At 35.1% G+C, this 24415-nt stretch overlaps 1 long non-coding RNA gene across 1 annotated transcript; it reads left to right on the top strand.

Moving 5' to 3' along the window:
• The first annotated feature begins 22761 nt into the window (after window positions 1-22761).
• On the top strand, window positions 22762-23877 carry LOC138715691 (uncharacterized). The gene is made up of 3 exons (XR_011336547.1): window positions 22762-22889; window positions 22974-23202; window positions 23524-23877. It is a non-coding gene; the product is annotated as an uncharacterized lncRNA (long non-coding RNA).
• The last annotated feature ends 538 nt before the right edge of the window (window positions 23878-24415 follow it).

Genomic DNA, 24415 nt, shown 5'->3' with positions numbered 1-24415 from the left:
GGCGACTTCACCACCAAATCACGACAGCAGGCACTGCAGGTAGACTAAGAGGTGAAAATCTGCCTATCTGCCAGTCTTCTTTCACTTCAGACTGCAATTATGCTGCAATATTATGCATGGTACGTGAAGCAACATTCTCGTAGTTGAAATAATATGATAGGCTATATCTGTATTGTTTACGTACAGAGTAGAAAGTAACTAATATAAAGTAACTAGAAAATAAATGACTTGGCCGGATTTAAGCCGTTTGGGCCGATTTATCCCAATTGGGCCCCACGCCTATGGCGGCCTCGCAATGATTTTTATTCTCAGAACTTGTCTGTGGATACTATAGGAAAATGCGCAGCAAGTCTGGAAGTGGCAATGACAGATATGAGAGTAGAACAAACACAAGAATAAGTGAATAACATAAAGTTGCTAATTTAAATGGTTACAGGCTTGTGGAGTGAGGTATTGAAGACAATAATTCTTTCAACTAAAATTAAAATCCGCATTATTTTATTTGTATTGCTCTTCGGACCTTTCTGACAATCCTAGTGATTGTTGCGAAAGAAGAAAAGTTTTTCCAAGCTTAACCAGATCAAAACTTATTTGACATCAAAGAAAAGAAATACAATCCAACAAAGGTATCATTTTGATATGTCGTATTATTGAGCAAAATTATAAATAAATAAAAATTCTAAGCAGACAATATGAAATAATAACAACAATAACAATAATAATTTTAGTTGGTGTGAAATTAAAAGAAATAAAACTGTGATTCGTAATTCTCCAAGAACCGATATCTTTAGACTAGCAATTGGACATAAGTCCAGTATCTCTTCGAAATTATGGCTTATATTATACTTCACCATTACGTGTTCTCTGTAGGGAAGAAGATTCAACTATGAACTTACTAAACTGCACAGCTCTCAACATTTCAAAAAATAAAAGTTGTTAATATAATCGCAGATGTTTACTGGTATATTAGAAAATTAATGAAGAAAATCCAATGTTGCATGTACTTGAATAATTATTTGAGATAAGTAATGCAGCAATAAGGTTTCGACAATTTGATAAATTTTATTCTGTTCATTTAATATGAAAACTACCTGGAGATTGTTAAAATTAGACAAGATTCTGAAAGTCCTTGAAGACAACTTTTCCACATTGAAGGCAATAATATTAATATGTCTTTTTATTATCTATTCATATGTAGTGGTAGGGCTAATGAGAATTAATAGAATTAAAAAATATAAATTGCTTCGTAATAATGATGTTCTTACATTTTTATTAAAAAGAAGTGTAATATTTTCACAGAGAATATAGTAAGTGACTTTCTACCTATTTATACTATTCAAAGAACCGTAATCAACATATCGCATTGTTTGTTTACATGTACGTTCAATTTGCACTAAGTCACAGTTTTTTTCTAAATGCTTATTGATTGATTTTCTTTGAATTATACATTACTACTGGCTTGTGCAGCAAATGCTGCAAACTAAGTTAATTAGAAGTTCAAATTAAAATTTTTACAACTTTATTTCCAATGAAGAATACCAGATATTTTGGAAGTTATTTGCTTCCATGAAAATGAAACATAACTTTCTGAATGGTTTCCTTCATGCTAAATACTTTTTATTGAACCTATACATCATCAGTTCTTGAATTTCAATGCGAAAACGCAAGTAACAATGTCAGGACGATCAGTCCGTTTTTCATGTGGAAGTGAAGCAGTAGCTATTTCAGGTCATTGCGGATTGTAGGTGAGAGTTATGAAAATACCAGATTTACCATGCTTTCCAATAATAGACATAGCGTCTTGGTATAACTACTGCATATTTCGTGAACTACCTTAAAATATAAGGGGTAGAATTACTTCTTCCTGCTAAGAGATCTTGCTAAAGTGATCGGGACACTACAACATTTTGTAGGCCTCTTATTTTATCAGTAAGTAATAAATTTTGGTCTTCCCTTAGGCATTATAATTTTTGCGCTTCCTCTAGATATTACTCAAGAGAATCACAAACATAAATATGTACATCACTTACATACAAATGGCTTTTAAGGAACCCGGAGGTTCATTGCCGTCCTCACGAAAGCGCACTAATTCTCCCTATCCTGAGCAAGACTAATCCAGTCTCACTCAAATCAATTATATTATCCTCCCATCTACGTCTGCCTCCATCAAGGTATTTTCCCTTAATTTCTTCCAACTAACACTCTATATACATTTCTAGATTAACCCATACGTGCTACATGGGCTGCCATCTCAAACATCTGGAGTTAATATTCCTAATTAAGTTAGATGAAGAATATAATGCGTGTAGTTCTGCGTTGTGTAACTTTCTCCATTCTCCTATAACTTCATCCCTCTTAGCCCCAAATATTTTCCTAAGCATCTTATTTTCGAACATCCTTAATCTCTCTTCCTCTCTCAAAGCGAGAATCCAACTTTCACAACCATAAAGAACAACCGGTAGCATAACTGTTTTATAAATTCTAACTTTCATCTTTAAATATCTACACCACACCACCATTAAATATACTACCGAAAAAGACCCATGCCACTTTATTAATAACTATAAAAATATTTCATTTCAATAACAATATTGTTATATTACTTAAGTTTTGTATAGACTACTATATAGCCGTCACTCAGTAAATAATATAGAAATAAAGATCTAACTTCAAATACTCTGTTAGCCGATTTATATAAACCTAAAAGATTTCATCGTCAATAAAGCATTAAACTGTATAATTAGTGACAAATATATCATGGCATTCGCTATTATAATATTTCATTTTTAATTATGTCATCAAACATTCCTAAGTTTTGTAGTTTTTAATATCCAATACACAGACAGCTGTACTCAGAAAATTACACACCAGACAATCTGACCTGTAAATTCTTTTTACTAAGTCTTGAAGTTTTTGATTATCAACATTACAGAAACATTCTGAAAAATTTACACAAATGAAGATCGACAATCGCCCTGGATGGCAAAGTCATATAAGTCTTAGCGCTGGCCTTCTATGTCCGAGATTGGGGTTCGATCCCGGCCCAGGTCGATGCCATTAAACTGTGCTTAAATGCCACAGCCTCGTGTCACTAGATTTAGTGGCATTTAAAAAAAATCCTCTGGGACAAAATTCCGGCTCACCGGCGACGCTGATATTACCTCAGCAGTTGCGAGAGTCGTTAAATAAACCATAATTTAAAAGATCGACATATTGGAATTATGATGTGAGAGAATCTGAATCATCTGAACTTTAAATATATCAGCAATTCTGCAGGTCTTAGCCTTCGAGTGATATTGTTTATTTTAGTGTGTCTGTGTTTTGTTTTATTGTGAAAACCCATTATTTCTCAAAACTCACGACAGATGGATTTTGGAAAATAGGAAAATGATGTAGGAAAATTGACATTTCATTTACAATTACCATTTTTTCCGAAAAAAATTGGGTTCCAAGCTTCAAAATGAGGGGTCATTTTTTTAAATCTATTCGGTTGTTTTCCCTTAATTTCAAGTATCAATTCAAATTATATACATATATATACATTATATATACACAGTATATATTTCACGCACCGTAGCTCCGTAGTTCAAGGGAGCTGCTCCGGACTGGCTCTCAGGGCAAGGGTGCAGAAAGCAAGTGGTCGAGAGCGCGGGGATGCGTGCAGTGGCGAACTGAAGCTCAAGTCGTGTTTTACTCAGTGGAGCGGCTTTTATTTATATTTGCAAATAAATGCTATTTAAATTAAAATTTTAAATTTAAGTGTACATACAAAAATTGTTATTTAATATTATGCAAATTTGGCTTTCATGTAGATGCTTCCTGTGAACCAGGCTTTAATAATTTCAAGAGAAAAATTGTTCCGGAGCCGGGTATGTATCCCGGGTCCCTTTGCTTATCGCACGAATGCTCTACCGACTGAGCTACCCCAGGAACCACACGACACCGTCACAATTCTTCATTTTATATCCACATTACTCAAATGGGCTGACAAGATACCAGATGCCAGATGTGTGACTTAAATTGTGGCTTTCTATTAACATACCTACAGTAACGAACATATTATGCAAATCTGGCTTTCAGCTAGAAGCTCCCTGAGAAGCAGGTTTTAATAATTTCAAGGGAAAAATTGTTCCGCGGCCAAGTATATCCACACAACTCAAATGGGCTGACAAGATGCCAGAAACCCAAATTTGAATGCACACTATTACCTATACGCTGCTATTATTCCAATACACCTTGCACCAATCAAATTAAGTAATCGCCACGCAGGTGCTGCTGGGAATACAATACCTAGCACCGATGTAATTTGTAATCACCGCGGAAGTGTTGCAGGAAATAAAATGTAGCCTACATACATTGCACCAATCAAATTTGTAGTCTCCGCTCAAATGTTGCTGGGAATTAAATGTATCCAAAAACGTACCACCAATCAAATTAATTAATCGTCACGCAGGTTTTTTAGGGAATATGATATAACCAACATACTTTATACCAATGAAATTTTTTATCGCCACGCAAGTGTTCCTGGGAAAAAAATGTAGCCAACATACGTTGTAAGCTTACCAATCATATTTGTAGTTGCCGCGCAAGTTTTGCTGGGAATTCAATGTATACAACTAACCTTGCAGCAATCAAATTTGTACATTTTATTCCAAGCAACACTTGGCCGGCGATTAGAAATTTGATTGGTGCAAGGTATATGGATACAATATGTTCCCAGCAACTCTTGCGCGGAGGCTACAAATTTGATTGGTACAATGTATGTTGGATTTTTTTATAAGTAATCAATGCAGAAGTATTGCTGGGAATAGTTCTTGTTGTTGTTTGTTGTTTTTACTCTTGCCGCTTATTTTCGGACGTCCTACTGCCTCTCAAGACGCGATGTCAAAGTCATTGTTAACTTGTAGTATCTATCTTACTGATGCCGATAACACAAATTACACCGTTCTGCATGGATTTTGTTGTTTTGAAATAAATGAGGGTTTCTGATTCACAATTTCACACTGATTGCAAAAATGAAATCCGTTTTTGCGTACCACGTCAGAATTTTTTACAATTCAAAATATTATGTTTTCAATATTTTTCGTAATATAGTAATATTACAGTGTGCTTGTCGTTTGTTAAAAAGGCACGACAGCTTATAATTTAAAATTTATTACTTAAAATGTGACATAATATATTTTAGTATGTTTGTATTTGATATTTATTAAAATACACTGACTATATCCGCCTTTGTGGGATGTACAAAATTGTATCCTCCTTCTTAAAATGAACCGAGGTTAAGACATCCGTCGTTTATTCATGGAGATTTTTATCTGTCTGCACCCAACGTTATCTGTAAACAGGAAGTTGAAATGTTTAGTGTCTCTGGTCATAAAAAATTATGAAGAAAATATTTACTCTTAGAGATTGCTATTAAAACTAACAATGAATTAGAGAAATGACATAGGGTCAGTGTATATACATTTATTTATGGAAGTGCAATAGAGATTATGAGGCTACAGATTTCCTTACTGAGATAATAAACCTATTCCCTTTTAAAAGTTCTTTTAAAATTAGAGGTTCAGTTTTGTGTTGTTGGTTGTCGTGTAAATGTGAAGTGTGTGAGTGCTCATTTTTCTCGAGAGTATAACATAATAATGTTGTTTCATAGAAATGTCGGAAGGTGGTTGTGTAAATGATTCAAATTTGTTTTGCTATATATGTGGGTCATATATGTTAGTAAAACATAGACAAAATATAACAGCTTTTGTAAAGAATATTTAATTTCAATATTTTGGCATTAAGTTAGGAGACCAGGACAAATCTTACTGCCCCCACAAAGCATGTCGTAGTTATGTTGAAGAGTTGAGGAGTTGGAAAAATGGAAAAAGGCAGTCACTGACCTATGGTATCCCTATGATTTGAAGGGAATCTACAAATCATAGAGAAGATTGTTATTTTTGTGCAGTTAAGGTAGCTGGATATACTGCAAAAACAAGAAAGAGATTCTATATCCTAACATTCCCTCTGCTTTTGGGCTTTACCTCATGGTCCTGATATTCCCGTTCCGCTACCCCCTGAATCGGATACTCTGCCATCTGCATCTAGTTGCACTGAAACTGAATCTCCAGTGGATCATACTTATGAACCAGACAATACTGGTGATGATAGATGTTTTAATCAAAGTGAGCTTAGTGATTTAGCGAGGGATTTAAATTTGCCTAAAGAATCAGCAGAACTATTAGCTTCTTGTAAAAAAAAGTATTGGCTCAAGGTACATATTTATCATGGTACAGGCATCTTGAGAAGGAACGTGTCCCTTTTTTTGCTGAAGAAGAAAATTTAGTGTATTGCCAAGACATCATTGCCGTCCTAAAATTTTATAACATAAACTATAATTCCAAAGAGTGGAGGTTCTTCATAGATTCTTCTCAGAAAAGTCTTAAAGGTGTTTTGCTTCATAATGGAAACATTACGGACTATTGCTGGATGTTAAAAGGGACTGCTATGAACAAAATGTGAGGAGATCAAAGAGGAGAAAATTTGAAGTGCAATATTGAGGTAAGGTTATGAAAGTGTTTATAATTATTAATTAATATTAATTAATGATTAATTAGCGGCAAATAGCAAAATTGTGGCCTAGTTTTTCTCAGAAAATTCTTGTTGAAAATAATTTTTATGACGATTCACAAAGCAATAATTTCATTTCTAGCTATTCATAAATTGTCTGAAAACCTGACGTGATGGAGAAAAATGGAGATTATTTTCGAATTCAGCTCAAAAATACTTTTAGAATCGCCTATCAGATTGAAAACAACAGAAAACAAGTTTTCAAATGCAGAACGGTGTTATTAATGGTATAACTCTTATAACTTCATCTTACATCTACGAATGTGTCGAATAAGTGTTTTTAATGTAAGCAAGTTTGAAGAAGTAATTACATTTGAAATCGAAATGAAACATTTCCGCAGGGTTGCCAGATAAAGGAACCGAAACCGTCGTATTAACTTTAAACATTGTCGTACTTCAGCATAAAACTGTTGTATATTTGTCAATTTCCTAATGTACTTCCAGTGCACTTCTCTGTAGTAATGGTTAGCATATCTGACTGTGAAATGAGCGGGCCCGAGTTCAAATCCTGGATGAGACGAGTTATCTGGTTGATGTTATTTCATGGTTTTTATCTCAACCCTTTAAGAGCAAATGCTGGGTAACTTTCGGAGCTGGAGTCCTTTCGCTCGCATTGTCACTTTCATGTTATCACGCACTTAATAAAAAATCGAAAAATAAACAAATACACACACACACACACACACACACACGAACTATTTGTCGAACAAACAAGGAAGTTAATATTAAACTCTTATTCCTTCGATACAACCGCGCCAATATATACCGGTAAATTTCAGTTCGAATTTAAAATGCTACTAATTATTGTTCACATCCACATTGACATTCAGCATTCAAACAAATCAGCACCCATTTCTTTAGCATCAACACTGTCATCGCCGTAAAGCGTGCATGATGACGCTTGGTTGGAAACAACTTTTTATTCAGGGACATCATTTTATTTTTACTTCAATTTTTATTGTACCTGAGTTTTTGAATGTACGTCACTCCCACCCCTCCTACTAATGCAGTTTCAACTGTTCTCCAGACAGAATCAAGGCCGCATATAGTAAATAGCACTGAGTTATTGAGTATAGTACGTTCCAGAAATATGTTCGCGTTTTCCAGTGACGAAAGAACTTTCAATATTGAATTATATTTTCGCACAGGTACAGTCCGTTTGCCTACGTCGCATCCCGATTTCCCCCACCTGCTTCTGCACGCCCCTCTGTAAAAGCTGGGCTGTCTTAGCTCTTTTCTGAAAACATTAATTTCTGTTAGGAATTGGACGTTTACGTAATATTATACAACTGTTTAAAATAACTTAAATAAAAGGGCCTCGTTAAGTAATTAACTGTAACGTGAGTTCCCCCTTTCTGCGATCCTGCGGCATAACTACTTGGACGGACAGTAGATAGCATGTCTGAGTAATTTTATCTGTGCGGGTCGGGCAGAAGTGAAGATGCAATTTACAGTACATAAGGTACTCTTTTATAGAGTAGGTACAGAATTATTTCAACATGAGTTACTAGTACGAAGGACGAAACTGGCAATTGGAATTAGATGCAATAGTCTATAGTGCGATATTATGCACAAAAGAACTGAAGCCTGTATCGAAATGAACGGCCACTATTTTCAAAAATGTGTTTAAATATCCATATTATGATTATTTTTCAATTGAACTTCATTCTCTATATTTTACGCTAATGTGCTGTAGACAGTATAATATACACTGAATAATGAATACGTTAGCATGAGTAGCTCAGTTCGTGAGTAAAAACACTTATTCTTAAAACAGTACTGCATTTTGATTAAACAAAAACCTAATGAAAATTATCGAACTCAAAATCGTGATATTTCCTAGTTTACGTAAATGGATGAACTACTTTTCTTCCCTCCTACACCTAGTAAAGTGATTTGTTTGTGTTTTACGCCGGTATCATCGAACTCCAGTCGTGGAAGGAGGTAGCGAACGGTGTTTCCGGTTCTCTAAAGGTATAGCCAGGTTAATATTAAAAATATTAATAAAAATAAAATGATGTCCCTGTATTTAAAGTCAGCAGAAATTTGATCTTTGGCCGGCGCGGCGGCAGATAGGCCTATTGTAGTATCAATAAATGCGGCGGCTGAAAATTACATCAGATTAATTCATCTACATTTGACTCAAACCCTGCACGTCTATAATGTCGGCGCATTAATGTTACTGCGGTAATATTTCATTTATAAAAGACTTCCTTTGTCGAACAAACAAGGAAGTTAATAAAATTAAACCTGTAATACTTTGATATAAACGCGCAGTATACTTGGAACCTATATACAGGGTGTTTAAAAAATACGGGGCATCATTTCAGGTATGTTTTTCCCACATGTAGACAATCAAAATAGTTCATTAAAACAGGTGTCCGGAAATGCTTCATTTCCGAGTTATGGCCTTCACAACATTGAAATTCACCGGAACGTTTTTCTTTCCGCAGGTCGTTGTCATTACAGAAGATATTCAAAATATCCACCTCCTGCTTCAATACAGACCTCACATCGATGTCTCATTGACCTGCGAAAACGATCCCAAACTCCAGGAGTATTGCGTATGTCCTCAGAACAAGCCACAATTCGATTCCGAAAGGATTCCAAATCAGGCACCGGAGACGAATAAACCAATGTTTTTAAATGGCCCCACAAGTAGAAATCGAGAGGGTTCAGATCAGGTGAGCGTGGAGGCCAAGCAATTGGGCCACCTCTACCTATCCATCGATCAGGAAACCTTCGATTCAAGTACCGGCGAGCCGTACGACTGAAGTGTGCAGGAGCGCCATCATGCAAGAAGTGAATGTGTTGACGATTGATCAGTGGAGTGTCTTCTAAAACATGAGGTATGGTGTTTTCCAGGAAGTTTGTGTACGCCTGCTCCGCAAGTCTGTTTACAAGTACAGTACATGGGGTCCAACTAATCGATCACCAATGATACCGGCCCACATGTTGAGGGGAACCGCACCTGGTGATGAGATGGAAGAGTTGCACGTGGGTTTTCATACGCCCATACATGCTGATTGTGGAAATTTGTTATGCCATCTCGTGTGAACTGTGCTTCATCTGTAAATAATACTAAGGCAGGAAAGTTCGGATTTACACCACACTGCTGCAAGAACCACTGACAGAACCTAACTCGTTCGTGCAGGGTAATCTGCTGGTGACAGGGCCTGTACACGTTGCAAATGATAAGGATACAATTGATCCTCTTTCAACAGTCTCCAGACAGTCGTATGAGGAACATTGACTTGCAACGCTTCGTGTGCTGATAGAAGAGTCATGTTCACAGCCTCCAGAATCTCCTCCTGTACTTCTGGAGTTGTAGATCCTGGTCGTCCCCTTCCCAAACCAGGAGAGTTAAATTTTCCATACTCGCACAGACGGTAATGGAGACGTACAAATGTCTTCCGATCTGGACATTGTCGCTGTGGGTACCTCTTCTGGTACAAACGACGAGCCAGCGCAGCATTGCCGTCCGCCTTACTGTACATGAAGTGTATCTCTGCCAGCTCTTGATTTCAATACATGTCGCACAGTCTAACGCCTACACAACACTGAATGTAACCTTCGCCTCGGAATGAACTGTCAGAGTGCCCTCTTAATGTCTCCTTTGACGGCAACGACCTGCGGAAAGAGAAACGTTCCGGTGAATTTCAATGTTGTGAAGGCCATAACTCGGAAATAAAGCATTTCCGGACACATGTTGTAATGAACTATTTTGATTGTCTACATGTGGGAAATACATACCTGAAATTATGCCCCGTATTTTTGAAACACCCTGTAGAGCTGAAGATGACAAATTAGCATAGTTAGCAGATCGCTTTTCAAAGCATTCCGCAATTAAAAACGTTTTTTTTTTTCATATTAGTCCTGGACATAATAAATGAAGAAAACTTGTCAAGGAGACGAATTAACCATAAATTTTATTTTTATTATAAACCAACATTATAAGCTCCCAATTATTTTTCCCTTCAGTAAATAGTCGTATAAAATTGCGGACGTGTAGTCTCTGCTGAACCTCGCTCACATCCGCAACCAAACTTTAGTTTTCAGTATTCCTTGCGACATATCATTATTCCATGCCAAGGGTGTCAACTAATAATAATAATAATAATAATAATAATAATAATAATAATAATAGTAATAATAATAATAATAATGATTCATTTATTTAATCTGGCAGAGCTAAGGGCAGTAGGCCTTCTCTTCCGCCCAGCCAGCCTCTAATTCTCATTAAATACATTTGCTTACATAGTTATTACATTAATATCTAGATCATAAAACAACATGAAAGTAAATAACGAAAATTGGATAACTAATGTTAGTGTGACAATAATAAACATGGGTAAGACATAGTTATAATAATAATAATAATAATAATAATAATAATAATAATAATAGTAATAATAATAACAATAATAATAATAATGAGATAATTTAGATATTTATCTGTGATATATATAACCATTAAACATTGAGAAACCTGAAACAGCTATTATTGTTAATAAGAATTGATAGAAAAATATCTCGTTAGCTATTCTTAAATTGGTTTGATGTCTGACAGTCCCTGACATTACTCGGTAGGGAATTCCAAAGCCGAGGAACAGCCACAGTGAAAGAAGATGAATATGAGGATGTTCGGTGGGAGGGAATGGATAATATTGAGGAATGTTGTGATCGTGTGTCTAGGTTATGATGGGTGGATAAATTTTGAAAACGAGACGCAAGATAGACAGGAGTGGAGAAATGCAATATGTGAAAGAGAAGGGAAAGACAGTGGATTTTCCTACGATCTTCTAGACGGAGTCAAGGTAACATTTCGAGGGATGGTGTTACGTGATCAGCCCGGCGAATATTGCAGACGAAACGGACGCACATATTATGAACACGTTGTAGTCTCTGCGCCGAAGTAACGCTTAGGTCAGTAAACAGAATATCACAGTAATCTAAGTGGGGCATCACGAGTGTTTTCACTAACATATTTTTCATGGAAAAGGGTAGAAAATTCTTCAATCGTCTAAACGAGTGGATTAATGAGAATACTTTTTTGCAGGTTTCTGCAACTTGAATTTTCCAATTTAAACTTTTATCCATATAAATACCTAGATTCTTTACTGATTCACTGAACGGAATTTCGGTGCCGTGTATTTTAATCGGGGACTACGGTATGATTTTCTAGTAGTCTGTTTATTGTAGGGCAGAGAACTGCATTGTCATGAATGCACGTCACATTGAGCGCTTCCTACGAACAAGTGTTCAGATCTCAGGAAGTATGTGTTCTAGGACCCATGTTTATTAGACATTATTTTCTTGTTCTGATGCATGCTATCACCTCCTAAAATATTGGATACTTTTTATAACACCCTGTATAATAACATTCTTGCTGTTTCAAACCAATGAAAAGAGATTTCAGATTGTATAAGCAAACACTGATAACTGCTGTAAATGCAAGAATATCATCTGAGAATATGTACTGAAGTAAGACAAGAGAATACATTCCAAAAAAAGTGAAATAAAATTGATATCCAACCCTTATCTGTTATTTAGACTTCAACGATTGTGAGAATTAACGGACCATGTCCATGTCAAATTTATATAATATTTAATGATGATGATGCTGATAATAATAATAATAATAATAATAATAATAATAATAATAATAATAATAATAATGTTTTATTTTCGCTGGCAGAGTTAAGGCCATAAGGCCTTCTCTTCCACTCAACCAGCCTCAATCAATACAACATATATTTATATTAAAAATATTTGCACTACACTTAAAAGGTTCTCCAGCAATATTCTTCAGTTTTAACGATTAGTAGACTAGTATTTAATCTCTGAAGCTATAGAAGAATATCGACCTACGTCATTATATTTAAACCAATTCTCAATTCATCAATATGATCTCGGCCACATGTATAGCTACCATCTATTCATACTTCTTTCCTCTCGGAGGATGGGTTCGAAGGTTTCTTATGTTTATTACTCCTACTGTAGGTAATTTCGTTGGATTGCATTTCTGTAAGTATCGTGACTCATTTGGTTCTATCCATCGATTCAGCTTATACAACACTGAGTTCCGAAGTTCTGAATCCTATTACTACGACTCTTCTTTCTGGGTGATGAAGACCCTGTCAAAGTTTACAATAAGAATTTTCAAGTATCCTTATAGCCTTCTTAAATGCATTTCAATGGTTATTTTAAAAGAATAGAATAAACGAAATAATAAACCATTTAAAATGATATAATGATGTAAAATTTTCACTGCTTGTTTACTTTGTGACCTGGTAGAGTGTAAGAGAAGGTCCTATGGCCTTGACTCTGACAGCACAAATAAACAAATTATTCAAATCAACTTTACAGGGAGTTATACCTGAAATCTTGATTTGCAAACAAATTATTATTATTATTATTATTATTATTATTATTATTATTATTATTATTATTATTATGATTATTATTATTATTATTATTATTATTATTATTATTATAAAAAACGAAGAATAAAAATAAATTACATAAAAGTAAATAAAATAGGCTATAATAAATACAAGAATTAACAGGATTTTCAGATGACATGACAGCCGAAAGAAAATCTGAAGTTGCATATGATCATTTAGAAGAATTTAACTATAACAAGAAATTAATTGCGCAAACGTACGACGGAGCATCGGTAAATATCGGGCAGTACAATGGCTTAGGAGCCATCTTCGCAAGTAAAAAGGGGAGGAGAATCGAACTTCATTACAAAGAAATTGCCAGTTCCAGAATGGTGAGTCTAAATTAACATAGGCCTACTTGTATTGAATTTGAATGCTCTATTATTATTATTATTATTATTATTATTATTATTATTATTATTATTATTAATTTCTGTCTTGGTCATCAGTCATCAATCTCATATCCTACATACAAAAAATATCACGAGTCGCCACTGAACTCTCAATGTATGCTAGTAGCTTCCCCACCAGTCGTCAGCTATCGCTGTTACTGTTTAGGTTAAGTTCTAATTGCTACCTATTTAATTGCCACGATGGGTCACGTCTACTCCCTCTGCAAGGCTTCTCCTCTTTTTATTTCAAAATTACTGTGGTTTCCCTTAATTTTCTAATACTTGTTCGCACACTGAGACAAAGAGTCCGTTTCAGTTACTACATATATGAGTCCAACTGATAGAGTTTCAGGATGCATGTAGAATGCATTTAAACTTCAATGTCTATTTTCTGGGTTTAAATGTTTTATACGCAATCATTTTTTCAAAACTTATCTACTACCACATTTATTGACACATTGTTCTGATTGTTAGGGTGTTTAACATTCCACCAGAGGTGCCAAACGACAGGATTACAAATACATTAATGAATTATGGTAAAGTGCAATCAATTGTCAATGAAAAGTGGACACACAAATATCGTTTCGAGGTTGATACTGGTAAACGTATTGTACAGATGTCAGTTGAAATGCCTATTCCATCTTCCTTAATAATTGCCAACTATGAAGTGTATGTTACATATGTCGGGCAAGAAAAAACTTGTTATCAATGTGGCAGTGTTTCGCATGTTCGCTCTCATTGCCCACAACGTATCTTCCGTCAGCCCGTTACTGTAGCTCCAAGACAAAAGCTTTACCTTTAGTGATATACTACAATCGCGGAGGTCTACAGATGAGATAATTGGTAATCATATCGAGAATGAACCACACGGACAGACGAATGCCCCATTGCCTACTACATCCACTGTAAACAAGACCAATGACCTCGAGATGTTAGTATCTCAACAGGAACGACTATCCGACAGCCATAGAGATATAGCTGCTGATTGTTCCGAGTTAGCTGACAAGATTGACATACATCGGAATACTCAACCAAGCATACATGATGAAGTTACTAATATACAGAACGAATCTGAAACCCACTCGGCTGGCGAAAACGATATCGTATTAGTTACTGAGAACAGTTCGATTGAAAATGAAGACGAGACTCCCGACAATAAACGTCGTAAGAAAGAACATTCGGAGCAAATTTCCAAGCAAACCAAAAGTAGCTCACAAGAAACTAGAGACAGACTTAATGTGATTTCACCTCATGGGATAACTGAAATTCACAACCCACAACCAATGATTCAAGATACAGGAGCTGCTCCAAGTGAAGATGAGGGGAGGATCCCTTCTTCTCAACCGGATTGCATTCAAGATCCTCGACTACAAACACTGACAGCGACCAATAACACCATGTGGAGCGATGAAATGGAAGTTGTGAATCTTAACCTTACCAGGGAAATAGGAAGTAATGATCATGGACACGTGGACAAAGCTCCTGCCAAATCTACAAAAACATATAATTGTAATATAAAGCATCCATATAAATCAGACGAAGGCAAATCCTTTCTTCCTACTTTAAAAAAATCATAAGTAACTACTGCATAAGTATTTCTATAATATATGTACATGGCGCATATCGTATGATATAATATTTGGATGCTCTTTATGACGCTCACGTATGATAATAGCAACCTTAAATTCCGGTGGTGTTTCTTCGCCAACAAAAATCCATGTTTTTAATAATATTCTGAAAGCACACGATATCGCCATACTCTTTATGCAAGGAATACGTAATTCAGATTTCACTTGTATCTAGAATTATAATACTTATGTTAATATCGAACCTACCCGTCAGGAATAGCTACTTTAACCAAACCTGGCATATAATATACGCAAAGAAAACAATGTTCTCTCTTCAATTGCATGATTATAGCTATCCCCTTGCAAATGTTAGTGCCTTATTTGGAAATAATAAGTGTAATGGAAGCTATATTTCTTTGCCAGCTGTTCTATATCGGCACTCATAGGAAAATTCTTCCTCATCCATACAATATTGTTAACCTCGGTAGCCATATTACCATTGCAATAACAACACTAATCTTCCTCTGCCATTATTTTTCTATTAATAACATCATCAGTACCAATCTACTTATGAATTACCCCTACCCTAACATTTTAGTTCGAAAAATTAGTACTATTAACATATGTGGATCATATTCACCAGTGAAGAAGGACATGTTCCGTCACTTCTTATACACACATGACATAGAAATATCCCTCATACAAGAAGTAGTTGACGAAGATGTAATCTAAATTAAGAGATGTAATACCTACAGCAATATTGGCATCAATAAACGAGGCACAGCAATAATGGTAAAAGAGGGTATAGAAATGACAAATATAGAAAAACTCCCTTGTGGTAGAGCCATCCTAGGAGAGTATCAAGGGACTAATTTTCTTTCTATTTATGCTCCATCTGGTACTCACAAGAGAAAATTGCGTGAAGAGTTCTTCACAATAGACATTACGTATTTACTCTCGAAACTACACAATAAAAATATTATAAGAGGCGATTTCAATTGTGTACTTGATTCAATCGATTGTACCGGTAGTACACCTAAATCACCGGCCCTAAATTACATTATCAACAACTTTCATATGACCGACGTCTGGAGAGTGACGCATAAAACTGCGGGATTTACGTATCACACTACCAAGTCGGCATCACGTATCGACAGAATATATGTCTCTACAGATTTAAAAAATAGTATAAGTAGCTCCGAAATTGTTTCCGCCCCTTTTACAGATCATAACGCTTTGATTGTGTTGATTAAAATCCCTATTTCCTTCATCACGCGTGGACGAACACTTTGGAAACTCAATAGTCAACTGTTACGAGACATTACAATAAAAGAAGACTTCACTATTGAATGGCAAAAATGGATAAGAAAACAGGCCCAATACGTAACGGAAACTAACTGGTGGGACGGATATGTAAAAAAAAAAAACAGATTAATTCTTTCTTCAAATATGGAGGGCTGGAAAGGAAACGGGATGAGAATACAACATTAAATTTTCTATTTCAATGTATCCGCGATTTGCAACGTCCAGATTTTCAGTATGCTCCCATGCAAGCAAAGTTAAGTCATATTAATGCCCAGATACGGACAATATACAGAAGAAGGATGGAGAGAACAACAGTGACTAGTAAAATTATTTCAGCAGAAGAAGAAGATAAAATGAACATTTTCCATTTGGTAAAGGAAAGAAAACGCTGCAATTCCCACTTCGTTATTAAAATCGAAGATGGAAAAACGGAATATAGTAAACAAAAGGATATAATTACTATCTTTCATCGGTACTTTACCGATATGTTTGATGATAAATCTGCAAATGTTTCTCAAACTTTTAATCCTAATCCAATAAGGTATGTCACACCTGAACAAAATAAACAGCTTAATGCACCTATCACAAAAGAGGAAGTTCAAATAGCAGTCTTTCGAGGGAAAGCAAACAAGTCACCCGGAACGGATGGCATCACTAATGAATTTTATCAGCAATATTGGGACATTCTTGGGGATGAATTCACACCTGTCTTAAATGAAATAGTTCAGAAAGAAGAGTTATGCCCTTCTCAACGCCAAGGAATAATGGTACTGATAAAAAAGATTCCACATCCCAAAACACCTGAACACTATAGGCCGATTACCCTACTAAATACTGACTATAAAATCTTAGCCCGAATTGTTAATAATCGTCTTAAATCAATACTGCAAGATATTATACATGAAACTCAATTTGCTGGAGTTAAAACAAGATCAATCTTTGATGCTACAAATGCCATTAGAGACCTGTTAGCATACCATACTAAATTGGGACACAAGGGCCTCTTAATCTCCATAGATTTCTCAAAATCATTCGATAAAATTAGACATGATTTCCTATTTCATACACTTCAACGATATGGATTTGATACTAATTTTATAAAAAAGGTAGAAATTTTCTATACCAATATCTCATCAACCTTACAAATTAATGGACATTATTCCAAACCCATAGCTATAAACCGTTCAGTTCGACAAGGCTGCCCTTTATCCATGCCCTTTGTAATTGCACTTAAATCCTTTTCTGGAATATCTCCACCAAATTCTAACAGGATTAAATTTGCAAAATACCAGTCTAACGACACTCTCATATGTTGATCATGTAAACATATTACTATATGAGGACTTAGAAATACCTAGAATGTGGCAAATACTACAAAAATTTGAAGAAGATTCGGGTTTAAATATAAATATTTCTAAATCACGTGTTCTACCATTAGAGAAATGGGAAAATCCACCCCACTGCCCTCCACTTCTCACAACAGACGAGGTAAAGATTCTTGGTGTCATATATTCATCGAACTGGAATAAAATTCAAGATCTGAATTGGAATCCCATAGTAGCAAAGATCAAGGGAAAACTTCAAACATCTTACCCGCGAGAAAACTGTCTAAACAACAGAATCTTAATCCTTAATACTTATATATTGTCTCTCATATGGTATGTGGCTCAAGTCATACCAATTCCCATGAACTACTCCAGACAATTACAAGCAGCAATCACATGGTATCTCTGGAAAGGGGCCATATTTAGGGTGCCACTTTCAACAGCCATTAAGAGAAGAGCAGAAGGAGGATAAGATTTCATACATATTCCAACTAAGTGTGCTTCCTTATTAGTATCCCGTTACCTAAAACAACAACAGTCGGATAATATGGCAGCTAAAATGTTTACATTCTTCCAAAACACCCTTCAGTCAGGTACCAAAAATGATACAGACTTTGATTTACTTACTTACTTACTTACAAATGGCTTTTAAGGAACCCGAAGGTTCATTGCCGCCCTCACATAAGCCCGCCATCGGTCCCTATCCTGTGCAAGATTAAGCCAGTCTTTATCATCATACCCCACCTCCCTCAAATCCATTTTAATATTATCCTCCCATCTACGTCTCGGCCTCCCTAAAGGTCTTTTTCCCTCCGGTCTCCCAACTAACACTCTATATGCATTTCTGGATTCGCCCATACGTGCTACATGCCCTGCCCATCTCAAACGTCTGGATTTCAAGTTCCTAATTATGTCAGGTGAAGAATACAATGCGTGCAATTCTGTGTTGTGTAACTTTCTCCATTCTCCTGTAACTTCATCCCACTTTGCCCCAAATATTTTCCTAAGCACTTTATTCTCAAACACCCTTAACCTATGTTCCTCTCTCAGAGTGAGAGTCCAAGTTTCACAACCATATAAGAACCGGTAATATAAATGTTTTATAAATTCTAACTTTCAGATTTTTGGACAGCAGACTGGATGATAAGAGCTTCTCAACCGAATAATAACACGCGTTTCCCATATTTATTCTGCGTTTAATTTCCTCCCGAGTGTCATTTATATTTGTTACTGTTGCTCCAAGATATTTGAATTTTTCCACCTCTTCGAAGGATAAATCTCCAATATTTATATTTCCATTTCGTACAATATTCCCGTCACGACACATAATCATATACTTTGTCTTTTCGGGATTTACTTCCAAACCGATCGCTTTACTTGCTTCAAGTAAAATGTCCGTGTTTTCCCTAACCGTTTGTGTATTTTCTCCTAACATATTCACGTCATCTGCATAGACAAGAAGCTGATGTAGCCCGTTCAATTCCAAACCTTGCCTGTTATCCTGAACTTTCCTAATGGCATATTCTAAAGCGAAGTTAAAAAGTAAAGGTGATAGTGCATCTCCCTGCTTTAGCCGGCAGTGAATTGGAAAAGGATCGATAGAAACTGACCTATACGGACTCTGCTGTATGTTTCACTCAGACACATTTTCATTAATCGAACTAGTTTCTTGGGAATACCAAATTCAATAAGAATATCATATAATTCTTCCCTCTTAACCGAGTCATATGCCTTTTTGAAATCTATGAATAACTGATGTACTGTACCCTTATACTCCCATTTTTTCTCCATTATCTGCCGAATACAAAAAATCTTATCAATAGTCGATCTATTACGCCTAAAACCGCACTGATCCCCAATAATTTCATCTATGTACGGAGTTAATCTCCTCAAAAGAATATTGGACCAAATTTTGTACGACGTCAACAAAAGTGATATTCCTCGAAAGTTACCACAGTTGGTTTTGTCCCTCTTTTTAAAAATAGGTACAATTATGGACTCCTTCCATTGTTCTGGTACAATTTCCTTTTCCCAAATAGCAAGTACAAGTTTATAAATTTCGCTATATAATGCACTTCCACCCTCTTGTATTAATTCTGCTGGAATTTGATCGATACCTGGAGACTTGTACTTTTTCAGATTTTCTATCGCAATTTCGACTTCTGAAAGCGTGGGTTCGGGTATAAATGGCTCAGCAGTTTGTATTTCAATATCGTCCCGATCATTTCTATTTGGCCTATGTACATTTAGTAGTTGCGCAAAATAGTTTTTCCATCTGTTTAGGATTGATGGAGAGTCTGCAAGCAAGTCACCATTCTCATCCTTGATCACGTTTACCCTTGGCTGATATCCGTTCTTAAATTCCTTTATACCCTTATATAAATCTCGAATGTTTTTATTCTTACTATTTGTTTCTACCTCATTCAGTTTTTCCTTCAAGTAACCTCTCTTTTTATTCCTAAGTGTACGACTTGCTTCCCGTCTTTCATTGAAATAATTATCTCTCTTCTCCTCAACTGGATCCTGATACAGACTTTGATTATGTACATCAAATACTAAGAAGTATTAATAGTATACAACTCACAAACTATGGTAACCAAATATCAACAATCTCGAAACGGTTTGTAACGCTTCCCCGTTCGATAAACCTATGAGAATAATGTCTTACTACCCCCAGGTTAATTGGAATAGAGTGTGGACCAATATTACAAATAAATTGATTCCTGCAATACTAAAAACATCTTGGTTTAAAGCTGTTCATGATATATATCCAACGAACCTCCGATTATATAAAATCAAAAGATCACAAACTATGCTATGCTTTATATGTGCCCAGATAGATACTGTTACCCACCGTTTAACTGAATGTAACAAAGTTAAGGTAATCTGGTACAAAATCCAACATATAATAAGTATATGGCTTAACACACCATATACATCAATACAACCTAGCATGATTACGCAACCTGACTTTCATTATTTACCATCTCAAAAACATAACGCTGTGATTTGGATCATTAGCAATGTAGTATTCCTAATAATGGACTACAACAGGGAAATGGAAATGGAAGAATTCATGGAAATTCTAAAACGTTCGAGGTACAGAGCCTATAATAAAAAACACGGGAAAAAACTTTATGGCAATTTACTCAATTATATATGAGTAAGGCGAAATAGTTTGAACATACTATGCCCAGCTAATCCACTTAGGTTTACCATCCTCTATTGCATAAATGTTATAAGCGAGGTGTTCAATTTAATTGGTGACCCTGTTATCATCGTTTTCTCTGTCTGAAATGTAATCTTCTTCCTTCAATACAATATTGTAAGTAATTTAGAAAAGATGGATTGTTCTGTGATCTTATTTTTCTGTTTTGTTTGTTAATTAATGCTCATATCTTTGTGATGGTAAATGACTAGAGAGGAAAAAAAAAAACAAAAAAGAACAAAAAGAAAAAAAACAGAAAAATACAAAAAATACAAAAAAAAACAAAAAATGAAAACAATATTATAAAAAACAATCTTATTATATTAAAAAAATGTGCCACATGATTAATCAACAAATAAATAAATAAGTAAATGGTTAAATGAATAATGTATAAGCAGATAAATAAACAGATAAATCAATTACTTAATCAAAACTAGGACATACATAACTAAACAAACAAATACATAAATATAAATAAATTAAATGAATAAATAATCATATAAAGTTGCAAATTAATAGTTTAACCAAATAAAAATTGATAATAAAGAAAGTAAATAAAATAAGGACTCGGTAAAATTGTGGTCTGCCTGAGACTGAAATGAGCGGGGTTGGGGCTCATTTCATTAAATTGAAAAAAAAAATGGTTACAGGCTTGTGGAATGAGATACTGAACTCATTAAAGTCCACATGAAAATTCTTGAGTTTCTCGCTTGCAATAGGTTTGGTACTACATTTCCAATTTTCTTTTTTCATTGTCCGTAGGATCTTCCTGACAATCCTAGTGACTGTTGCGTCAGAAGAAAAGTTTTTCCATGCTTAAATAGATCAAAACTTATTTCACATCAAAGAAAAGAACCACAATCCAACAAAGGTATCATTTTGATATATCGTATTATTGAGCAAAATCATAAAGAAAGAAAATTACAGACAGACAATATTATATAATTACATTATATTATATAATAATAATAATTATAATAATAATAATAATAATAATAATAATAATAATAATAATACTTACTGGCTTTTAAGCAACCCGGAGGTTCATTGCCGCCCTCACATAAGCCCGCCATTGGTCCCTATCCTCTGCAAGATTAATCCAGTCTCTACCATCACATCCCTCCTCCCTCAAATCCATTTTAATATTATCTTCCCATCTACGTCTCGGGCTCTCCAAAGGTCTTTTTCCCTCCGGCCTCCCAACTAACACTCTATGTGCATTTCTGGATTCGTCCATAAGTGCTACATGCCCTGCCCATCTCAAACGTCTGGATTTAATGTTCCTAATTATGTCAGGTGAAGAACACAATGCGTGCAGCTCTGCGTTGTGCAACTTTCTCTATTCTCCTGTAACTTCATCCCTCTTAGCCCCAAATATTTTCTAAGAACCTTATTCTCAAACACCTTGAATCTCTGTTCCTCAAAGTGAGAGTCCAAGTTTCACAGCCATACAGAACAACCGGTAATATAACTGTTTTATAAATTCTAACTTATAGATTTTTTGACAGCAGACTAGATGACAAAAGCTTTTCAATCGAATAATAACAGGCATTTCCCATATTTATTGTGCGTTTAATTTCCTCCCGAGTGTCATTTATATTTGTTACTACGAATAATAATAATAATAATAATAATAATAATAATAATAATAATAACAATAATAATAAAAATAAATAATAATAATAATAATAATAATAATAATAAGCTTCATCGTACTAAGAAGAGATGGTAAAGGCGTGCGCATTTCCTCCTAAGCGCGTGACGTCATTTGGAACACATGTGGCTGCCGAAGGAACGAAGCATTCGGCAGTGCTATTCCTACGAGGGCAGATGCGAGTGGCTGATTTTGTTTGTGCTAAGCAGTTAACTTTGAACTGTTATGTCACATTGTTCAGTGTTTGGTTGTAACAATGGAAGGAGGAATACTGCGGGCAAAGAAGGTGTTAAGTTTTTTCGTTTCCCTAGAGACAAAGACTTTGCCAAAAGGTGGACATTTTTGTGCAAGAGAGCAGATAAAATTAACGTCAAAACAGGTAATTGAAACAAAATAATTAGGATATTGATTCAATTGTACGGTTTCCATTGCATTGCGAACTTAAGAATTAATTCTGTTACAGCTCGAATATGTTCCATTCATTTTGATGAGGATTCATACTACAAGAGCTTGCGGGAAAAACTTCTAAAGTACTCCCCCATTAAAGTGAGAAAATTAAAGAAAGATGCACTTCCTACTTTGAATCTTCCGACAACCTCAGTCATCAAAAACACCGAAAGGGAAGATAGGGTAAACAAAAGAAGTAAAAAAAATCTCGTGCGGGAACTGTTTCAACAAGCCAACCAAGCAGAGTAAGATATCCTAATAAACATACATTTAATTTAAAAGTTAATTGTAAGCAGAAAGTACACACAAATATTTTTGTTTTTAAAAAACTTTATAGTGTATAGTATTTTGTCATATTTAGCTCAAGCAACAAAACATTCACTTTCCCTTCTATTTTTTCTTAATTTCGTCACAAGCTACAGTTTATTTTCAATGCAGTGATAAGTAATACATCAAATTGTTAAAACAGTGTAATAAAAAATTAAGTTTATTTTTAATTAGTAATTAGGCCTGCATAGTTTTTAACACACTTCCAAATTATATAGGCTGTTTTTCTTTTATTTCAGACCATCCTCAAATGCACAGCTAAGTGACACAAATTATGAATCTGTCTCATCAAAAGAACCTCAACCATTTTCTCAGGAAACAGTTAAGCAATTGCAGGAGCGAGTCCAGCAGCTTGAAGCTAAATTAACCGAAGTTTTAGTCAAGTCTGAAATGGTTGAAAAAGAAAAATGTTCATTAAGGGAGCAACTAGAAGCAGCCAATTCGAATCAAAACGAGATAAAAGAAGTACTCTCAAATTTTTTTACTCCGGGCCAAATCAGTTGCGTCTTAGGGAGGAAAAGAAAAGTTCATTGGTCAGCAGAAGACATCGCATCCGCAATTTCATTGAAATGTGTTAGGGCAAAGGCATACCGATATTTATGCAATCAACTTAAATATCCGCTACCGGACATAAGCACTTTAAGGAAATGGGCCAAAAATTTTAATTGTGATAATGGAATTTTGAATGATGTTATTTCCTTAATGAAAACAAAAGGTAAAGATCTAGACAAGTTTAAAAAAACAACAGTTATTTCGTTTGATGAAATGAAAATAAATAGTACAATTTGTGTAGATAGAAAACTAGGTCAGATAGTAGGTCCTCATAAATATGCACAGGTTATCATGGCTCGTGGCTTATTTGGTAATTGGAAGCAGCCGATTTATTATAGTTTTGATCAGCCGATGACTGAAAACATTCTTTATGATGTTATCATAAGGCTTGAAGAAAGTGGGTTTCATACGGTAGCTGTTGTAAGTGACATGGGTGGGACGAATAGAGCACTGTGGAAAAAAACTGGGCGTAAATTCTGAAAACACACACTTTCTCAACCCGTATGTCAACACGAAAAAAGTGTTTGTATTCGCCGATATTCCACATCTCCTGAAATTAGTAAGAAACTATTTCTTAGA

This window comes from Periplaneta americana, chromosome 15, assembly GCF_040183065.1.
Source record: "Periplaneta americana isolate PAMFEO1 chromosome 15, P.americana_PAMFEO1_priV1, whole genome shotgun sequence".
Lineage (NCBI taxonomy): Eukaryota > Metazoa > Arthropoda > Insecta > Blattodea > Blattidae > Periplaneta > Periplaneta americana.
This window is presented reverse-complemented; position numbering and strand designations above follow the sequence as displayed.